General features: G+C 36.6%; 1 protein-coding gene across 3 annotated transcripts in view; it reads left to right on the top strand.

Annotated features, from left to right (window-relative positions):
- The window catches only part of LOC116756459 (nuclear body protein SP140-like protein), an 87,222-nt gene that overhangs the window by 5,431 nt on the left and 61,012 nt on the right, over positions 1 to 20,779 (top strand). The gene's annotated exons all lie outside the window — the stretch shown is intronic.

Raw genomic sequence — 20,779 nt, 5'->3', positions numbered from 1 at the left:
ATCATTTGGTTTAGGTAGTGTTTGCCAGGCTTTTCCACTATAAAGTTACTATTTTTTTTCCTTTCCACACTCTATTCACAAAGATTATTTTGCTTATATAGCTGGTTATCTTTGACTATGTACTAGCATCGTATTTAGAAAAATGATTTATAGGTAAAAACTGGGACCACAGTGAAGGTACTAGGTTTTGGAAAGGATTTCTGTTTGCTACAACCAGGTGCCTCGGGACGCACCAATTTGGGAACTGTTTAGCACATGTTCAGGGGCTGAGAGAACCTGGGGGAACCCAGGTGATTTAACTGAGAATACAATTCAGTAAATTCAGAGATGTCCCTCCACTTATTCTCACCATGAATATGTCAAGGTCAGGGTCTGGACTCCCATTGGACTCTCCACCCTGTGTGGACTCTAGACTTTATTTCTGTCTCTCTCACTCCTTAAGGCTGTCAAACCTGAGGTCCTGATTCTCTGGGGTCAGCAGATGCCCTCAAATCAAAAGTGTCTCTGTGCTTTGCTTACCTCTCTGGTTTCTCCTTCCCCTTTACTTTTGCCTGGCAAATCCTTTTGGTGGTTTCATCTCTTCTATGATTAATAACATGTTTAAATGCTTTTTCCAACACAAGTTTTTTTCAACAGAACCCTGTACTGCTTGTGGGAGTTGGGAGAGATTGAGATGTTTTGAATCCTGACCTACCACACCGGAAACTTATGGTCATTGACTAAGTGATTGATTGATTGATTGATTGATTAACTGCCATTTTTCAAAGTTTATGGCTTGAGGTTTGATTGTGGCTCTTGAAGTTTTCTCTGACTGCTTCTAGGATTTTCTCTTAGCATTTAAACTGTAGTGAGTCTAGATTTGTTTGTTTGTTTTTGTTTTGCATTTAACCTGTTGGTGTTTTCACAGTTGCTTGAATTTGTGAGTTGATGCCTTTTATCTGTTTTGGAAAATCCTTAGCCATTAACTCTTCAAATATTTCTTCTGCCCTCCCCCCAGCTTCCTCCTCTCTCTTTCTAGGGCTCAAAAGCAGATTATACTAGACCTTTTGACTGTCTCTCACATATTCCTTTCATGCTTTTCTGCATTTTTCCATTTTTTAAATGTCTGTACTTTAGTTGGATGTCTTTTATTGAGGTATCTATCTTCTAGTTAGCCAATTGACAAGTGTTGTCTTTTTAATCCAATCTTCTGCTAAATACTACCAACAAGTTTCATTTTTAAAATTGTATTTTTAGATCTAAATATTCCATTTCATTATTTTTTGTAGATTCCAATTCTCTGGTAGAATTATCTGACTTTCTATTTTCTCCATCATTTCATCCATTTTCTTGACCATGTTAATCACAGATTTTATGTGCTAAGTCCAATCTCTGGATCATCTGTGCACTTGCTTCCATCATCTTTTTTTTTCTTGGTTTGGTCTTATAGTCCTATCTTTTGACATGCCTATTAATTTTTGATTGAATGTCAGACATTGTGTATGCAAGACATAGAGCCCCCAAATATTCTCTTCCACATAAGAGTGATTCCCCTTTCCTCTGCTAAGCAAGTAAAACAACGAGGGAGACTACATTACACATTCAGGCCATGAAATGACTCAAGATTAGTATGCATTTTTTGATAAGATTTAATATACCTCTGGTTTGCCCTGATCACAGATGAGGACATCCAGGGCTTTCAACTGAGAGAGAGAGCAATCAAGTTTTCTCTGCTTTTCAAAGCTTTTGTCATATTTTCACCCTCTTCCTTCATGCAGCTTTAGAAATGAAAAAAGTTCTTGAGAAAACCAACCAAGTTTTTAATTTCCTTGAAGTCTCTAACTTTGCACTCCAACTCCAAATGACCATCAGAAGTTCTGCTAGTTTCTTTGTCCTCCAGCTACAGCCCTTTGCCTGTGCCAAGTCCAGATTCTCAGCTTCTAGCTGTGTTCAGAATTTACAAGTGCTCTCATGGGACAAAAAGGCTACAGATTCCAAAGCCACATCATCACTTCCTTCAGAGCTTTCAACTCTCTCCCTTTATGTTCTCTGGACCTCATCATGATCGTCTTTGCCTTTTCTGCATGGTGAACCTTCAGGTAATTCTGCTTTGCTTTTCAGAGACTTTTAACATTTTTATTCCAGCCTCCTGGCCTTAAAAACTTTACCAAATATCTTGGGAAGAAGAATGGGTTGTGTGTTGAGGCCCCTCAAGTCTTCAGCCCTGTGTGACTGTCACAAGCGCTCTGTGTTCCCTGCTCAGAGTAACACTCTTTGGTCTTGGCCAAGCCCAAGTTCTCAGCCTCTGTTCCCAGAATCAGCAAATACCAGCCACCACCCTGAAAAATAACAATTATAGCTTCTCAGCTCCCAAAGGTCTCCAGTCTCTAGAACCTTAGTCTCTGCAGACTCTGTTGCTTCTGTAGCTCTCTAGTCCCTTTAAAATCATTTTCTGGTATTCTACCCAGCTCTTCTAATTGTTCTATACTGGACTTCTGGCCTGCCTCAAACTGTTCGATCCTACCCTCTGATGAATTTTTGTTTACATTATTTTATGTGGATACTAACCAAGGGTTAATCTATAGTCTAGTTTCATTTTCCCATTTTATTCAAAAATCACATACAATTTAAAAATTCTTTTTATTATTTTTAATTGAAGTAGAGTTGATTTACAATATTACATGAGTTTTAGGTGTGTACAACACAGTGATTCGATTTTTTATAGATTGTACTCCATTTAAAGTTATTACAAAATAATGGATATACTTCCATGTGCTATACAATATATCCCTGTTGCTTATTTATTTTATACATAGTAGTTTGTGTCTCTTAATCTCATACGCCTATCTTGCCCCTCCCCACTTCCCTCTCCTCACTGGTAACCACTAGCTTGTTCTCTATATCTGTAAATCTGTTGCTGTTTTGTTATATACATTCATTTGTTTTATATTTTAGATTCCATATATAAGTGATAACATAGAGTGTTTGTCTTTTTCTATCTGACTTGTCTCACTAAGCACAATATTCTAGGTCCATTCACATTACTGCAGATAGCAAACGTTCATTTTTTTAATGGCTGAGTAATATTCCAGTGTGTGTGTGTGTGTGTGTGTGTGTGTGTGTGTGTGTGTGTGTGTGCATCATGCCTTATTTATCCATTCATCTGTTGATGGGCACTTAAGTTGCTTCCATATCTTGGCAATTTAAATAATGCTGCTATTAACATTGGGGTACATGTATCCATATCCATTTTTATACTCAAGTTTACCAATGTTATCCTCCTTATGCTTTTTTTAAAATGCCTTTTATATACTCAGAATTCTAACCATATTCTATATATTATACTAATACTTTATTCAGTCATTCACAAATATTTCCCGATACCATGTTTTCGGAACTTAATGAGATGCTGGAATATAATGGTGAGCAAAGCAGACCAAGTCCCCACCCTAATGGAAATGACATTCCAGTGAGAGACAAATAGTAAACAGATGAACAAATAACTGTATAATTTAATGACAGAAAGTGGTAAGAGTATAAAGAAAAAAGCATATGGGGTACATGGATAGAGTGTAATGGGAGTGCAATTTTAGACAGGATGTCCTGGGAGGGCTTTCTGAGAGGTTAGTATTTGATGAGAGTCATGAATGTATTGAGGAAAAGCACCATGCCAATTCCTGAAGAAATGTTCTAAGTAGAGGAAACAGCCAACGAAAAGTCAGGCATAGAAACATGCTTGGAATGTCTTAAGAAAGCTTGGAGGTTAAGGTGCCAAAGGGCAGTGATCTAGAAGAGGAGTAGTAGAAAATGCGGTTGGAAGGTCATGTTTCTCATGGGTCATGGTCAAGACTTTATATTTTATTCAAAATAGAGTCAGTGGAGGGTTTTCAATAGAGTGAAGTAATCTGATTTCAGTTTTTAAAAGATCTCTTTTGCTTATGATTGATGTTTGGAGAACAGCTGCAATATGACATGAGTGGAAACAAGAAGACTAGTTGGTAGCTATGGCAGTAGCCAGGCGAGAGATGATGGTGGTTGGGACCAGGTTGGTACAATGAATATAAAGAAAAAGGGTGGGATACTGGATATATTTCTATGGTAAAGCCAAGAACAGTCAAAGATGGATCAGGCATTAAGTATGAGAGGAAGAGAAGTGTCATAGAAGACTGGAAATGTTTTAGCCAAAGAAATTAAAGGAGAGAGTTGTCATTTGCCTAGATGGCGACATTGTGTAGTGATTAAAGGGCCTGGACTCTGGTCCAAAGCCTCACTCTGTTCTTCAATAATTATGTGGCCTTGGGGATATTGCTTAACATCTCTGTACCTCTGTTTCTTCATCTGTAAAATGGGATCATAAGAGCATATACCTCATAGGTGCTGTTATATGTATTTACTAAATCCTATATATGGAAAAATTAGAAAATAAGCAGGTTTCAACAGGTGACTCAGAAGATCGGTGATCAGTTGCTGCCTGCTAATTGTAAAAAGCCTACCTGTGTCATCAAAGTGAAGATGGTGAATATAAATCTGGAGTCCAGGGGAGAGATATGAGGTAGAGATGCACATTTGGGAATTGTCCATGTGTGGCTGGTATCCAAAGCCATGGGAATAGATAGGATTACACAGGGAAGGAGTGCAGATAGAAAAGAGGTAAGAGAACTGTCCTTGAGGAGTTGAATACATGCAAAAGAGTAGGAATAGCCAAGGAGACAGTTGGAAAGCCATAAAGGCATGGCTCTCAGGAGCCAAATGAAGAAAGCATTTCCAGAAGGGAGAAGTTTATCAATGTCCATGAGGTTGAGGGATAAAGTAAGAGGAGGACTGAGAATTGGCCTTTGGGTTTGGCAGTGTGGAGGTCAGGGAAAACATAAACCCAGAATATTATGTATAGGGTATTGGTAGGGGTAAAACTTGAATGCGTGCAAGAGAGACTGAGGTGGAAAAGTGGAGACAGTTAATATGGACAATTTCAAACAAGAAACACAACAGGAGAGGTAATCTGAGTGTAGGGAGATTTTAAAGTGGGTAATATTGAAACGTGCTGTATGTTGATGGTAATAGTCCAATAGAGAAGGAAAAGTTGTTGAGGCAGAAGTGAGAAAGAATGATTCTGTATTGATTGTGCCTGAGTCAGGGAGAGGTAATGGAAAACAGTGCCCAAGTGGGTGGATTGTCCTTAGGCTGAAGAGAGGCAATCTGTGTACTGTAACAGGAGGGAAGGCCAATGGGTGCCCATGTAGGTAGGCTGATGTATTCCATGGTGAGAGGATGCAGTTACATTCTTCTGTTTTGCATCTACATTCTCAGTTGAGAGGGAGAGAAAGGGTGGGAAGAGTTTGAGGATAGAAAAGCTGTGAAACAGTCATTCAGGGAAGGAAAAAATGAAATGAGTAGCATGATGTACGATTACTCAACAGCACCGAGAATCCATTTCCGCTTAATGATTATAAACGTAAAGAGAGAGCACTTAGCATGCTTGTTTTTTTTTCTCCAGATAGCTTGGGTGCTGATGAGTGGAAGAGGGGCTAATCTGATTTTATCCAGGGTTATCGATATATTGGATAAATTCACTGGAGGGAGATGTGAACGAGGAAGTTAAAGGTGAATTTAAGAGGCAGATTTTAATAGCCGTCCTAGAACTTGACTGCATGATGGGGAGCTTTGAACTTACTGATCCCCTTCCCAGTTGTATTTGGATATTAGAATGTTTTAAAACTCCTTAGTAGATTCTAATGTATAGCCAAGGTTAAGAACACTGGAATATAACAGTATATCATGAATTTAGGTGGGTAAGAAAAGTGAAGACATAGAAGCAATTATGAAAAATTTTAAAAAACAGTAGCAGAATTGGGAACCTGAGGGTAGGGGATCACAGATTCATTGGAGTGCAGGTGTTAGAAGACATGACCTGCAATAGATGAGGCAGTGGTCATATTTGAGTCTGAGATTTTGGAGCATGCATAAATTGGAGAAATGATGAAGTCTAAAGTATGACCATGGAAGAAAGTTGCAGAAATCAAGTGGAAGACAAGATTATTAGAGATAAGAAGGTCAGCAAGTTGAAAGATCAGGATATTTAATGGAATCTCTGTGAAAATGGAAATAATCATGAATTTTGTAAGGACTCCTGGTAAGGTATTTGCAAAAATTTTCTTCGAATAAGGGACAGTGGCCAATAGAATGGCAGATAGAAAGGAAAGAGAAAGGAAAGATAAAATGTTTTATAGTTTGTTTAGTTGGTTTTTTGGTTGGTTTATATTTCTTTCTTAATTCCACGGGAGATTTGTTTTTGCAAATGGAATGCACTATAGAACTACCATTTTTTTCCTTCAAAAAAAGGACCATTTATGCAATAACATTAACTTAGTAGTTTATCATTTAACTACTGATTTGAAAGAACATTTTAAACATATACTAGATTACCTTTGATATATAGGTGATCCTTGTTCTGATCCATGATTCTATTTTTTTATTCCTCTTTCAACACTGAAATATTTTAGTTACTATGGCTTTATAGGTAAAGCTCTTTATCATTCCTATTTTCAAAATATTCATAGATATTCTTGAGTTCTTTCTCTTCTAGATAAATGTTGGGACCAATTGTTAATGTTCTGTAGTATAACCCATCTTTCTGGGATTCAGTCAATAGACATTGAATGAATATATAGATTTAAATTAAATTAAAATTTAAAAATTAAATTAAAACTTAAAAAATTCTGAATGGTCCCAACTAGAAAGATGGCATGTCTCTTTATTTATTCAAGTACACATTGAAGTTCTATAGTAAAGTTATTGTTTTTTAATGATCCCTATGGTAAGCTCATTGGGTAAATTTAGTGCTAGGCATTTTACAATTATATTTATAAATGGGAACTCATTTTTCTTTTACATTTTCTAAATTTTTATTGCTGGCATAGGGGAAAACTATTGGTTTGAGTTTGTTGATCTTATGGATAGAAATCTTACTAAGTGGACTTCTCCTAATATTGTCTTGTATTTTTCTGCAGAAATCTTTGATTTCCTTTATCAATGTTTTATAGTTCTCGGCATATAAGTCTTTCACTTCCTTGGTCAGGTTTATTCCTAAGTTTTGGGGGGGTTTTGATGCAATTTTAAAAGTGACTGCTTTTTTTTTTAACTTTCCCTTTCTGATATTTCATTGTCAGTGTAAAGAAATGCAACAGATTTATTGCCTTTAGCTCAGTTTTCATCTCAGCAATTGAGTTGTCTAAATTTGATTGGCTCCTCTTTATTTATTTATTTATTTATTTATTTATTTATTTATTTCTGGCTGTGTTGGGTCTTCGTTTCTGTGCGAGGGCTTTCTCCAGTTGCGGCAAGTGGAGGCCACTCTTCATCGCGGGGCACGGGCCTCTCACTATCGCGGCCTCTCTTGTTGCGGAGCATAGGCTCCAGACGTGCAGGCTCAGTAGTTGTGGCTCACGGGCCTAGTTGCTCCGCGGCATGTGGGATCTTCCCAGACTGGGGCTCGAACCCATGTCCCCTGCATTAGCAGGCAGATTCTCAGCCACTGTGCCACCAGGGAAGCCCAGATTGGCTCCTCTTTATAATTTCTAGTTCTGTATTACAGTGATCTGCATTTCTATCAATAGTGTTTCTTAATTCCTTCAGCAATTTTACTACCTCCTTTTTCAATTCAGGGTCTGACAGACTGGAGAGGTCTGTTTCATTGTTTGTTCTTTCAGGGGATTTCTCTTGTTCTTTTAATTGCCTTAGTGTGAGGGTTGGTTTTATTCATTGTTCTGGGTACTCCAGGGCCCTTTCAAATGGAAACCTACTTATTTTAAGTCACACAATTTTGCTTGTAATAGTTCTTCAGTTATTTCCTCCCTTCTGCTTTCTCCTATCTTTTGGAATTCATGTTAGTTGGATATTAGGTCTCCTAGGTTTATCCTCTACAAGCTTCCTGCTTTTCAGGGTCTTGGGGCAGTTCTTTATATTTTTTTTCTTTTGAATCTACCATCTGTAAAATTTTCTCAGCTCATTCATTCATTCTAGTGATTTTTAAATTTCTGCCATCATATTTTTAATTTCCAAAACCTCTTTTTAAAACTTTCTTTTTTTATACATCTTTTTTGAAAAATGAATCCAATACTGTTTTTCTACTACTGAAGACAATAGTTTTTTTTTTTTTAATTCCATTTATTACAAGGTTTTTTTGAGAGTTAGTTACTTTCCATCTCTTTCCCTACTATTTGTTTCTTCTCAAGGATTCCATCAGGTGTCCATTCACATTTAAGAATGAGACATGAAAACTTGATTAGGGCTCTGTGTAAAGGATGCCTCTAGTTGACTGGTGAGTTTCATTGTGCCAGTTTTGACTTTCACCACTCAATCTGTCTTCTGAAGTAATGGTGCCTCTGATTCCTGACCCCTTTCACAATTCAGAAGCCTAAATTGGCTTTCCTCTTTCCAGTTTCCCCTTGTGTAACTATATTTTTTAAAGATTTTTTGAAGTATAATTGATATACAAAAAATTGCACATACCTAATGTATAAAATTTGATGAGTTTGGACATGATACCATCACCACAACCAAGGTACTAAACATATTCATCACCTCCAAACACCTTTTTGTATTTGTTAACTATAGGTACTATGTTTTATAGTAGATCTCTAGAACTTATTCATCTTGCGTAACTGAAACTTTATACCCATTGAAAAACAATTACCCATTTCCCACCCCCAGCACTGGTAACCACCATTCAATTCTCTACTTCTATGAGTTTGACTATTTTAGATACCTTATGTAAGTGGAATCATGCAGTATTTATCCTTCTGTGACTGCTTTATTTAACTTAGCATAATGAACCTCTAGGTTCATCCATGTTGTCCTAAATGGCAGGATCTCTTTCTTTTTTAAAGAAACAATCCTACTTACCATCGCATCAAAAAGAATAAAATACCTAGGAATAAACCTACCAAGGAGACAAAGGACTTGTACTCTGAAAGCTATGAGAAGCTGATGAAAGAAATCAAAGATGACACAAACTGGAAAGATATACCACGTTATTGGACTGCAAGAATCAATATTGTCAAAATGACTGTACTACCCAAGGTAGTCTATAGAGTCAATGCAATCCTTATCAAATTACCAATGGAATTTTTCACGGAACTAGAATAAAAATTTTTAAATTTGTATGGAGACACAAAAGACCCTGAATAGAAAGCAATCTTGAGAAAGAAAAATAGAGCTGGAGGAATCAGGCTCCCTGACTTCAGACTATACTACAAAGCTACAGTCATCAAAACAGTATGGTACTGGCACAAAAACAGAAATATAGATCAATGGAACAGGATAGAAAGCCCATAAACCTATGCACCCATGGTCACCTAATCTATGACAAAGGAGGCAAGAATACACAATGGAGAAAAGACAGCCTCTTCAATAAGTGGTTCTGGGAAAACTGGACAGCTACATGTAAAAGAATGAAATTAGAACACTCCCTAACACCATACACAAAAATTAACTCAAAATGGATTAAAGACCTAAATGTGAGGTAGGATACTATAAAACTCTTAGAGGAAAACAGGATGAACACTCTTTGACATAAATTACAGCAACATCTTTTCTGACCCGCCTCCCAGAGTAATGTAAATTAAAACAAAAATAAACAAATGGGACCTAATTAAACTTCAAAGCTTTTGCACAGCAAAGGAAACCATAAACAAGATGAAAAGACAACCCATAGAATGGGAGAAAATTTTTGCAAATGAAGCAACTGACAAAGGATTAATCTCCAAAATATACAAGCAATTCATACAACTCAATATCAAAACATGAACAACCCAATCAAAAAATGGGTGGAAGATCTAAACAGACATTTCTCCAAAGAAGATATACATATGGCCAAAAAGCACATAAATAGATGCTCAACATCACAAATTATTAGAGAAATGCAAATCAAAACTACAATGAGATATCACCTCACACCAGTCAGAAGGGCCATCATCAAAAACTACAAGCAATAAATGCTGGAGAAGGTGTAGAGAAAAGGGAGCCCTCTTGCACTGTTGGCAGGAATGTAAATTGGTATAGCCACTAGGGAGAACAGTACAGAGGTTCCTTTAAAAACTAAAAATAGAACTACAATATGACCCAGCAATCCCACTCCTGGGCCTATATCTGGAGAAAACAATACTCTGTAATGACCTATATAGGAAAAGAATCTAAAAAAGAGTGGATATATGTATATGTATAACTGATTCACTTTGCTGCACTAGCAGAAACTAACAACATTGTAAATCAATTATACTCCAATAAAAATTAATTTAAAAAAAGAAGGTAGGTAGAGGGAGATTTAATAGAATTAATGTAAAAAAGTAATACAGACATTAAAAGACAATGTAGAAAAATTTTTCAACACATATAACAAAGGCTTAATATATCTGATATACACAGACTGCAGCCCACTGATAAAATATGACAAATAACTCCAAAGAAAATGGACTTGAACAGAAAGCTTAGAGAAGAGAAAATAAAAATGTGCAATAAACATATGAATACATACAAATTAAATGGTAGTGAGAAACCATTTCTCACCCCTTAGATTGGCAAACATAACTTCGTAAATGACACTGCAGTGTGGGAGAAGATTCAGAGAAACAGACATTTATTGCTGGGTTCAGCATGAATTGCTAGAGCCTTTTTAGGAAAGATCTGGCAATATCTACTAAATTTTAAGATACACTACAGCTTAACCCAGCAGTCAGTCCTACTTTTGGAACCTATCCTGTGAAAATAAAAACACCAATATGCATATACAAAAGCTCCAGAACTTTCAGTGACTACCTATTTCCCCCAAAGTAAAAGCCAAGTCCTTAAGAGTGTTCAGAGGACCTGAAACGATCCAGCCTTTCTCTCCTCTCCTCTACCTCACTTCTCTCTGGCCACACTACTCTTTGCTGTTTCTTGACTACACTAGGCACACTACAGCTCTAGGAACGTGGTGCTGGCTCTCACTTCTGTGTGATATATTCTTTGTCCAGATACCTATTACTGAACTAACTTTCCATCTCCTTAAAATCCTTGCTCCAGGTCACTTTCTCAATAAGGACTGTTTTGACCAACCTACTCAAAATCACAGCCACAGCCCCCCACCCAACCTGCATACTCCCAACCTCCTAATCTGGCTCTATTTTTATTGTCTATGTCCTTATCACTCCCTAACATACTAAATTAATTACTTATTTATTTTATTTAGTGTTTTTTGTCTCAATCATTGACTGTCGTCTCCCAAAACGCATATGCCATAGCATAGGACATTTGTCTATTTTGTCCCTTGATTTTTCTTGAGTACTTGATGCACACAAAGCACGAATAAATTGGTTAGATGCCTGTAAGTACAAATGTCTTTATTGAAGCGTTGTTTTTTGATAGCAAAATAGAACAATGACTACATAACACTGACCTCTAAATCTGAAAAAAATCTGATTGTCCATTGAGCTGAATGGTTGAGTAAATTATGGTAAATACATATTGCTAGAGTATTACATATCTATTGATTTCTAATAATTTGGATAGAAGGGCATAGTTTTATTAATGAATAAAAACAAGTTCAGATTAATATATCATGACCCAGGACTTCCCTGGTGGCACAGTGGTTAAGAATCCACCTGCCAATGCAGAGGACACGGGTTCGATCCCTGGTCTGGGAAGATCCCACATGCCAGGGAGAAGCTAAGCCCGTGTGCCACTACTATCGAGCCTGTGCTCTAGAGCACACGAGCCACAGCTACTGAGCCCACATGCTGCAACTAATGAGCCCCTGTGCCGCTACTACTGAAGCCTGTGCACCTAGAGCCTGTGCTCCACAGCAAGAGAAGCCACCACAATAAGAAGCATGCACACCACAATGAAGAGTAGCCCCCACTCACCACAACTAGAGAAAGCCTGCGTGCAGCAATGAAGACCCAACACAGCCAAAAAATAAATAAATAAATATATATATAATGCCCCTATTTTTATACAAGTCAAAGTAATAAAAATATTTTACTTGTGGTAAAGTTTGGAACAAGTGATGGGAAAGGCATAGAATGCTATGCCCCAGGCTGTTAACAATGGCTTAGTGAAGAGTGTCCAGGTTACACCAGGTCCCTTCAGATCCTTCTTTTATCATTTCTTGGTAACATCAGAGGAAATAGAAATAATAGAGCCAACTGAACAAGACTTCAAGACTATATATATAAGTATATTCAATGCTCCCACAGCTTATGAGATAATACTGCTTCTATAAAACAATTAACTATGAAACTTAGAAATTTGAAAGTTGTTTTACAGAAATAAAAGTAGGCAAAATAATAAAATATTTAGGAATAAACGTAACAAATGTAACATAAGACTTATATGCCAAAACTGCAAAGCATTATAAGAAAAATTAAATATCGAAATAAATAGAAAATTACAGTTCATGGATTGGAGGACTCGATATTTTTAAGATGACAGTTCTTCCCAAATTGATCTGCAGATTCAATGCAAAATCAGAATCCCAGCAGGCCTTTTCGCAGAAATTGAGAAGCTGATCTTAAAATTTGTGTGGAAATGCAAAGGACCCAGAATAGTGAAAATGATCTTAAAAAGGAAAAAGTTGTAAGACTTACAGTTCCTGATTTTAATACTTTTATAAAGCTACATTAGTAAAGACAGTTAAAGCACTGGCATAAAGATAGATCTAGAATCAATGGAACAGAATTGAGAGTGCAGAAATAAACACTGATGTTTTGGGTCAATTGATTTTCAACAAAAGTGCCAAGGCAACTCAAGGAGGAAAAGATCGTCTCTTCAACAAATGGTGCAAGAACATTTGGATATCCACATGCAAAAACATTAATTTATACCCTTACCTCACACCATTTGCAAAAATCAACTCAAAATGGATCAAAGACAAAATGTAAGAGCAGGGCCAGATTCAGGGCCATGCATCTTATTCAGATGCACAAGGCCTTGCGCTTGGTTTACTGCTCTGCTTTCACTGTCCTGAAATTCTTTTTTTTTTTTTTTTTTTTTTTTTTTTGTGGTACGCGGGCCTCTCACTGTTGTGGCCTCTCGTGTTGTGGAGCACAGGCTCCGGACGCGCAGGCTCAGCAGCCACGGCTCACGGGCCCAGCCGCTCCGCGGCAGGCGGACTCTCAACCACTGCGCCACCAGGGAAGCCCCTGTCCTGAAATTCTTAATGGCTTGTAAACAAGGGTCCCCCTAATTTCTTTTTCCCTGGGTCCCACAAATTGTGTAGCTGGGTGTGTGTGAGAGTGAAAATGATAAAACTTTTTTTTTTAATTTTCATTTTTTTATTGAAGTATAGTTGATTTATAATGGTTCAGATGTACAGCAAAGTGATTCAGTTATATATATATATATATATATATATACACATACACATATATATTCTTTTTCAGATTCTTTTCCATTATAGGTTATTACAAGATATTGAATATAGTTCCCTTTGCTATACAGTAGGTCCTTGTTGTTTATCTACTTTATATATAGTAATGTATATCTGTTAATCCCAAACTCCAAATTTAGAAAATGATAAAACTTTTAGAAGAAAATATGGAAGAAAAATCTTTGTGACTTTGGGTTAGCCAAAAAGGTAGTTGGAACACAAAAGCATGATTCATAAAATAATATGTTGATAAATCAGAGTTCACAAAACTTAAATCTTTTGTGCTTCAAAAGACACCATTAAGAAAATAAAAGACTAATCCCAGTCTGGAAGAAAATATTAACCAATCATATTTGTAATGAACAACTGCACCTGGATATGTAAAGAATTCTTACAGGGGCTTCCCTGGTGGCGCGGTGGTTGAGAGTCCGCCTGCCGATGCAGGGGATATGGGTTCGTGCCCCGGTCCGGGAGGATCCCGCGTGCCGCGGAGCGGCTGGGCCCGTGAGCCATGGCCGCTGAGCCTGCGCGTCCGGAGCCTGTGCTCCGCAACGGGAGGGGCCACAGCGGTGAGAGGCCCACGTACCGTTTAAAAAAAAAAAAAAAAAAAAAAAAAAAAGAATTCTTACAACTCAATAATTAGACAAGCAGTCCAATTAAAAGATGGGCCAATGGTTTGAATAGATATTTCTCCATGGAGCCATATGGAAGGTAATAAACATGTGAAATGCTCAACATCATTAGCCATTAGGGAAAAAAGCAAATTAAAATCAAAACAAAATACCAATGTATACCCACTGGATTGGCTACAATCAAAGACATAAAGGGTTAGCAAGATAGTGGAAAAGCTAGAGCCCTTACATTCCTAGTGGTAGGAATGTAAAATGGTTCTTTGGAAGCACTGTAAAACAGTTTCTTAAAAAGCTAAAATAATGTTATCATATGACCCAATAATTCCACTCCTAGGTAGCTATGTAGAAATAAAAACATATGTCCGCAAAAAGACTTGTATGCAAATATTCATGGCAGCATGTTCCATAATAGCCAAAAGTGGAAACAATCCAAATGTCCATTACTAGTGAATGGATAAATAAAATGTGATAATTCCACCCAATGGAATACTATTCAGCAATAAAAAGGAATGAAATACTAATACATGAGGCAACATGGATGAAACCTGAAGACATTATGCTCAGTGAAAAAAGTTAGTTGCAAAAGACCATGTAATCTTTGCTTTCATCTATATGAAAGGTCCAGAAAAAGGAAATATACAGAGACAGGTAGTAGAGTAGTGGTTGCCTGGGGCTGGGGAATAGAAACAGGAATCAACAGCAAATAGCCATGAGCAAACTTTCTGGGGTAATAAAAATGTTCTAAGTTTGGATTGTGTTCATGATTGCAGAACTCTGTACATTAACTAAAAATCATTGAATTGTAAACTTAGAACAGCCAAATTTTATGGTATATAAATTTTAACTCATTAAAAAAAATTTTAATAAAAACAGGGGTAAGTGTGTTAGCTGAATAGACTCAGTTGAAGTAAGGTTAGTTAGAAGAACTGGAAAATGTGAAAAAATTAAGATATACTGCATAATCTGATGTTTCAACATTCTGCCAATGGAATTCCAGAAGAAGAGAAAGAATGAGAACGAGGACATCAAATAAAAAGAGGGTAAAACAATTCTCAGAATGGAAGCTAGAACTTTAGACTTAAAAGTCCCATCATTAAAGAGAATGAATTTTTAAATCCCATACCTCGGATTTCACCATTCTAGTGAAAATCTAGAATATCGCAGATAACAAACAAATCATAAAGTTTCCAGAAAGTAAAAGCAATGGATATACAAGGAATGAAAACCTGATGGAAGCTGCAATTTTCATATGTGACACTGAACACAGGAAGACAATGAAGGAAAATGTTCTAATTTTTAAGTGAAAAATAATTTTGAACCTTAATTCTAAACATACACAAGTACTCATGCATGTATGAAAGTAAAATGAAGATATTTTCAGACCACAAAGACTCAGAAAGTTTATGATGGGAATAGGAAAAGAGAGGACAGAAATAATATCAAGTTTCAGTTTTTAGCTTGAGAAAAGATACCAAATAACTCCTGACATTGAGGGAATAATATACACCTGTTTGTTTATTAAAAATTCAACTGGGGCTTCCCTGGTGGCGCAGTGGTTGAGAGTCCACCTGCCAATGCAGGGGACACGGGTTTGTGCCCCAGTCCGGGAGGATCCCGCATGCCACGGAGCAGCTGGGCCCGTGAGCCATGGCCGCTGAGCCTGCGCGTCTGGAGCCTGTGCTCCACAACGGGAGAGGCCACAACAGTGAGAGGCCCGCGTACTGCAAAAACAAAAAACAAAAAAAAGCGTATGTGGAATACACTTATAATGGAATATTATTCAGACTTTGTTGCTTGCCATTTTATTTTTTTTAATTTTTATTTTATATTGGAGTATAGTTGATTTACAATGTTGTGTTAGTTTTAGGTATACAGCAATGTGATTCAGTTATACATACACATGTATCTATTCTTCTTCAAATTCTTTTCCCATTTAGCTTATTATAGAATATTTAGCAGAGTTCCCTGTGCTATACAGTAGAGCCTTGTTGGTTATCTATTTTAAATACCGGAGTGTGTATATGTCAATCCCAAACTCCCAGTTTATCCCTCCCCCCACCTTGCCCCTTTGGAAACCATAAGTTTGTTTTCTAAGTCTGTGAGTATGCTTCTGTTTTGTTAATAAGTTCATTTGTATCATATTTTTTAGATTCTGCATATAAGCAATATCATATTTGTTTTTCTCTGTCTGATTTACTTCACTTAGTGTGATAATCTCCGGATCCATCCATGTTGCTGCAAATGGCATTATTTCATTCTTATTAATGGCTGAGTAATATTCCGTTGTATATATGTACTACATCTTCTTTATCCGTTTTTCTGTTGATGGACATTTAGGTTGCTTCCCTGTCCTGGCTATTGTAAATAGTGCTGCAGTGAACGTTGGGGTGCGTGTATCTTTTTGAATCATGGTTTTCGCAGGATAAATGCCCAGGAGTGGGATTGCTGGGTCATATTTTTATGTTCTATTAGTTAGTTCTATTTTTAGTGTTTTAAGGAACCTCCATACTGTTCTCCATAGTGGCTGGATCAATTTACATTCCCACCAACAGTGCAACAGGGTTCCCTTTTCTCCACACCCTCTCCATCATTTATTGTTTGTAGAGTTTTTGATGATGGTTCTTCTGACTGTCGTGAGGTGATACCTCATTGTAGTTTTGATTTGCATCTCTCTAATAATTTCTAATGTTGAACAGATTTTCATATTCTTGGCCATCTGTATGTTTTCTTTGGAGAAATGTCTACTTAGGTCTTCTGCCCATTTTTGGATTGGGTTGTTTGTTTTTGTAATATTCAGCTGCATGAGTTGTTTATATATTTTGGAGATTAATTCTTTGTCCATTGATTCTTTTGCAAATACTTTTTCCCACTCTGAGGGTTGTCTTTTCATCTTGTTTGTAGTTTTCTTTGCTTTGCAAAAGCTTTTAAGTTTCATTAGGTTATATTTGTTTATTTTTGTTTTTATTTCCATTACTCTAGAGGTGGATCAAAAAAGATCTTGCTGTGATTTATGTCAAAGAGTGTTCTTCCTATGTTTTCCTCTAAAAGTTTTATAGTGTCCAGTCTTACATTAAGTTCTCTGATCCATTTTGAGTTTATTTTTGTTTATGGTGTTAGGGAGTGTTCTAATTTCATTCTTTTATATGTAGTTGTCCAGTTTTCACAGCATCACTTATTGAAGAGACTGTCTTTTCTCCATAGTATATCCTTGCCTCCTTTGTCATAGATTAGTTGACCATATGTGTGTGGGTTTATCTCTGGGCTTTCTATCAGGTTCCATTGACCTATATTTCTGTTTTTGTGCCAGTACCATACTGTCTTAATTACTGTAGCTTTGTAGTATAGTCTGAAGTCAGGGAGTCTGATTCCTCCAGCTTCATTTTTTTCCTTCAAGTCTGCTTTGGATATTCAGGGTCTTTTGTGTCTCCACACAAATTTTGAGATTTTTTTGTTCTAGTTCTGAAAAAAATGGCATTCATAATTTGATAGGGATTTCACTGAAAGTGTAGATTGCTTTGGGTAGTATACTCATTTTCACAATATTGATTCTTCCAATCCAGTAACATGGTATATCTCTCCATCTGTTTGTATCATCTTTAATTTCTTTCATCATTGTCTTATAGTTTTCTGCATGCAGGTCTTTTGTCTCCCTAGGTAGGTTTATTCCTAGGTATTTTATTCTTTTTGTTGCAATGGTAAATGGGAGTGTTTCCCTAATTTCTCTTTCAGATTTTTCATCATTAGTGCACAGGAATGCAGGAAATTTCTGTGCCTTAATTTTGTATCCTGCAACTTTACGAAATTCACTGATTAGCTCTAGTAGTTTTCTGGTGGCATCTTTAGGATTCTCTGTGTATAGTATCATGTCTTCTGAAAACAGTGACAGTTTTACTTCTTCTTTTCCAATTTGTATTCCTTTTATTTCTTTTTCTTCTCTGATTGCTGTGGCTAGGACTTGCAAAACTATGTTGAATAATAGTGGTGAGAGTGGACATCCTTAACTTCTTCCTGATCTTAGAGGAAATGCTTTCAGTTTTTCACCATTGAGAATGATGTTTGCTGTGGGTTTGTCGTATATGGCCTTTATTATGTTGAAGTAGGTTCCCCCTATGCCCACTTTCTGGAGAGTTTTTATCATAAATGGGTGTTGAATTTTGTCAAAAGCTTTTTCTGCATTTATCGAGATGATCATATGGTTTTTATTCTTCAATTTGTTATTATGGTGTATCACATTGATTGATTTGCGTATACTGAAGAATCCTTGCATCCCTCAGATAAATTCCACTTGATCATGGTGTATGATGCTTTTAATGTGTTGCTGGATTCTGTTTGCTAGTATTATGTTGAGTATTTGTGCATCCATATTCATCAGTGATATTGGTCTGTAATTTTCTTTTTTTGTAGTATCTTTGTCTGGTTTTGGTATCAGGGTGATGGTGGCCTCATAGAATCAGTTTGGGAGTATTCCTTCCTCTGCAATTTTTTGGAGGAGTTTGAGAAGGATGGTTGTTAGCTCTTCTCTAAATGTTTGATAGAATTCACCTGTGAAGCCATCTGGTCCCGGGGTTTTTTTGTTGGAAGATTTTTAATCACTGTTTCAATTTCATTAGTTGTGATTGGTCTGTTCATATTTTCTATTGCTTTGTGGTTCCATCTTGGAAGGTTATACTTTTCTAAAATTTGTCCATTTCTTCCAGGTTGTCCATTTTATTGGCATAGAGTTGCTTGTAGTAGTCTCTTAGGATGCTTTCTATTTCTGTGGTGTCTGTTGTAACTTCTCCTTTTTCATTTCTAATTTTATTGATTTGAGTCCTCTCCCTCTTTTTCTTGATGAGTCTGGCTAATGGTTTATCAATTTTGTTTATCTTCTCAAAGAACCAGCTTTTAGTTTTATTGATCTTTGCTATTGTTTTCTTTGTTTCAATTTCATTTATTTCTGCTCTGATCTTTATGATTTCTTTCCTTCTGCTAATTTTGGGTTTTGTTTGTCCTTCTTTCTCTAGTTCCTTTAGGTGTATAGTTAGATTGTTTGAGATTTTTCTTGTTTCTTGAGGTAGGCTTGTATTGCTATAAACTTCCCTCTTAGAACTGCTTTTGCTGCATCCCATAGGTTTTGGGTCATCGTGTTTTCATTGTCATTTGTTTCTAGGCATTTTTTGATTTCTTCAGTGATCTCTTGGTTATTTAGTAACATATTGTTTAGCCTCCACGTGTTTGTGTGTTTTACATTTTTTCCCCTGTAATTGATTTCTAATCTCATAACATTGTGGTCAGAAAAGATGCTTGATATGATTTCAATTTTCTTAAATTTACTGAGGCTTGATGTGACCCAAGATGTGATTTATCCTGGAGAATGCTCCATATGCACTTGAGAAGAAAGTGTAATCTGCTGTTTTTGGATGGAATGTCCTATGAATATCAATTAAATCTATCTGGTCTATTGTGTCATTTAAAGGTTGTGTTTCCTTATTAATTTTCTGTTTGGATGATGTGTCCATTGGTGTAAGTGAGGTGTTAAAGTCCCCCACTATTATTGTGTTACTGATGACTTCCTCTTTTATGGGAGTTAACAGTTGCCTTATGTATTGTGGTGCTCCTATGTTGGGTGCATATATATTTATAATTGTTATATCTTCTTGAATTGATCCCTTGATCATTATGTTGTGTCCTCCCTTGTCTCTTGTAACATTCTTTTTTTAAGTCTATTTTATCTGATATGAGTATTGGTACTCCAGCTTTCTTCTGATTTCCATTTGCATGGAATATCTTCTTCCATCCCCTCACTTTCAGTCTGTATGTGTCCCTAGGTCTGAAGTGGGTTTCTTGTAGACAGCATATAGATGGGTCTTGTTTTTGTAGCCATCCAATGAGCCATGTCTTTTGGTTGGAGCATTTAATCCATTCACGTTTAAGGTAATTATTGATATGTGTGTTCCTATTACCATTTTCTTAATTGTTAAAGGTTTGTTTCTGTAGGTCCTTTTCTTCTCTTGTTTCCCACTAAGAGAAGTTCCTTTAGCATTTACTGTAGAGCTGGTTTGGTCGTGCTGAATTCTCTTAGCTTTTGCTTGTCTGTAAAGCTCTTGATTTCTCCATCAGATCTGAATGAGATCCTTGCCGCTAGAGTAATCTTGTTTGTAGGTTCTTCCCTTTCATCACTTTAAATATGTCTACCACTCCCTTCTGGCTTGTAGAGTTTCTGCTGAGAAATCAGCTGTTAACCTTATGGAATTTCCCTTGTACCTTATTTGTCATTTTTCCCTTGCTAATTTCAATAATTTTTTGTGGTCTTTTTTTTTTGCCAATTTGATTACTATGTGTCTCAGCGTGTTTCTCCTTGGGTTTATCCTATTAGGGACTCTCTGCACTTCCTGGACTTGGGTGGCTATTTCCTTTCCCATGTTAGGGAAGTTTTCGACTATAATCTCTTCAAATATTTTCTCTGGTCCTTTTTCTCTCTCTTCTCTTTCTGGGCCCCCTATAATGTGAATGCTGTTGCGTTTAATGTTGTCCCAGAGGTCTCTTAGGCTGTCTTCATTTCTTTTCATTCTTTTTTCTTTATTCTGTTCCGCAGCAGTGAATTCCACCATTCTATCTTCCAGGTTACTTATCTGTTCTTCTGCCTCAGTTATTTTGCTATGGATTCCTTCTAGTGTATTTTTCATTTCAGTTATTGTATTGTTCATCTCTGTTTGTTCTTTAATTATTCTAGGCCTTTGTTAAACATTTCTTGCATCTTCTCGACCTTTGCCTCCATTCCTTTTCC

The sequence above is a fragment of the Phocoena sinus genome, chromosome 7 (assembly GCF_008692025.1).
Source record: "Phocoena sinus isolate mPhoSin1 chromosome 7, mPhoSin1.pri, whole genome shotgun sequence".
In the NCBI taxonomy this organism is placed as follows: domain Eukaryota; kingdom Metazoa; phylum Chordata; class Mammalia; order Artiodactyla; family Phocoenidae; genus Phocoena; species Phocoena sinus.
Note: the sequence above shows the minus strand (reverse complement) of the source record. Positions and strands in the feature narration are given on the sequence as shown.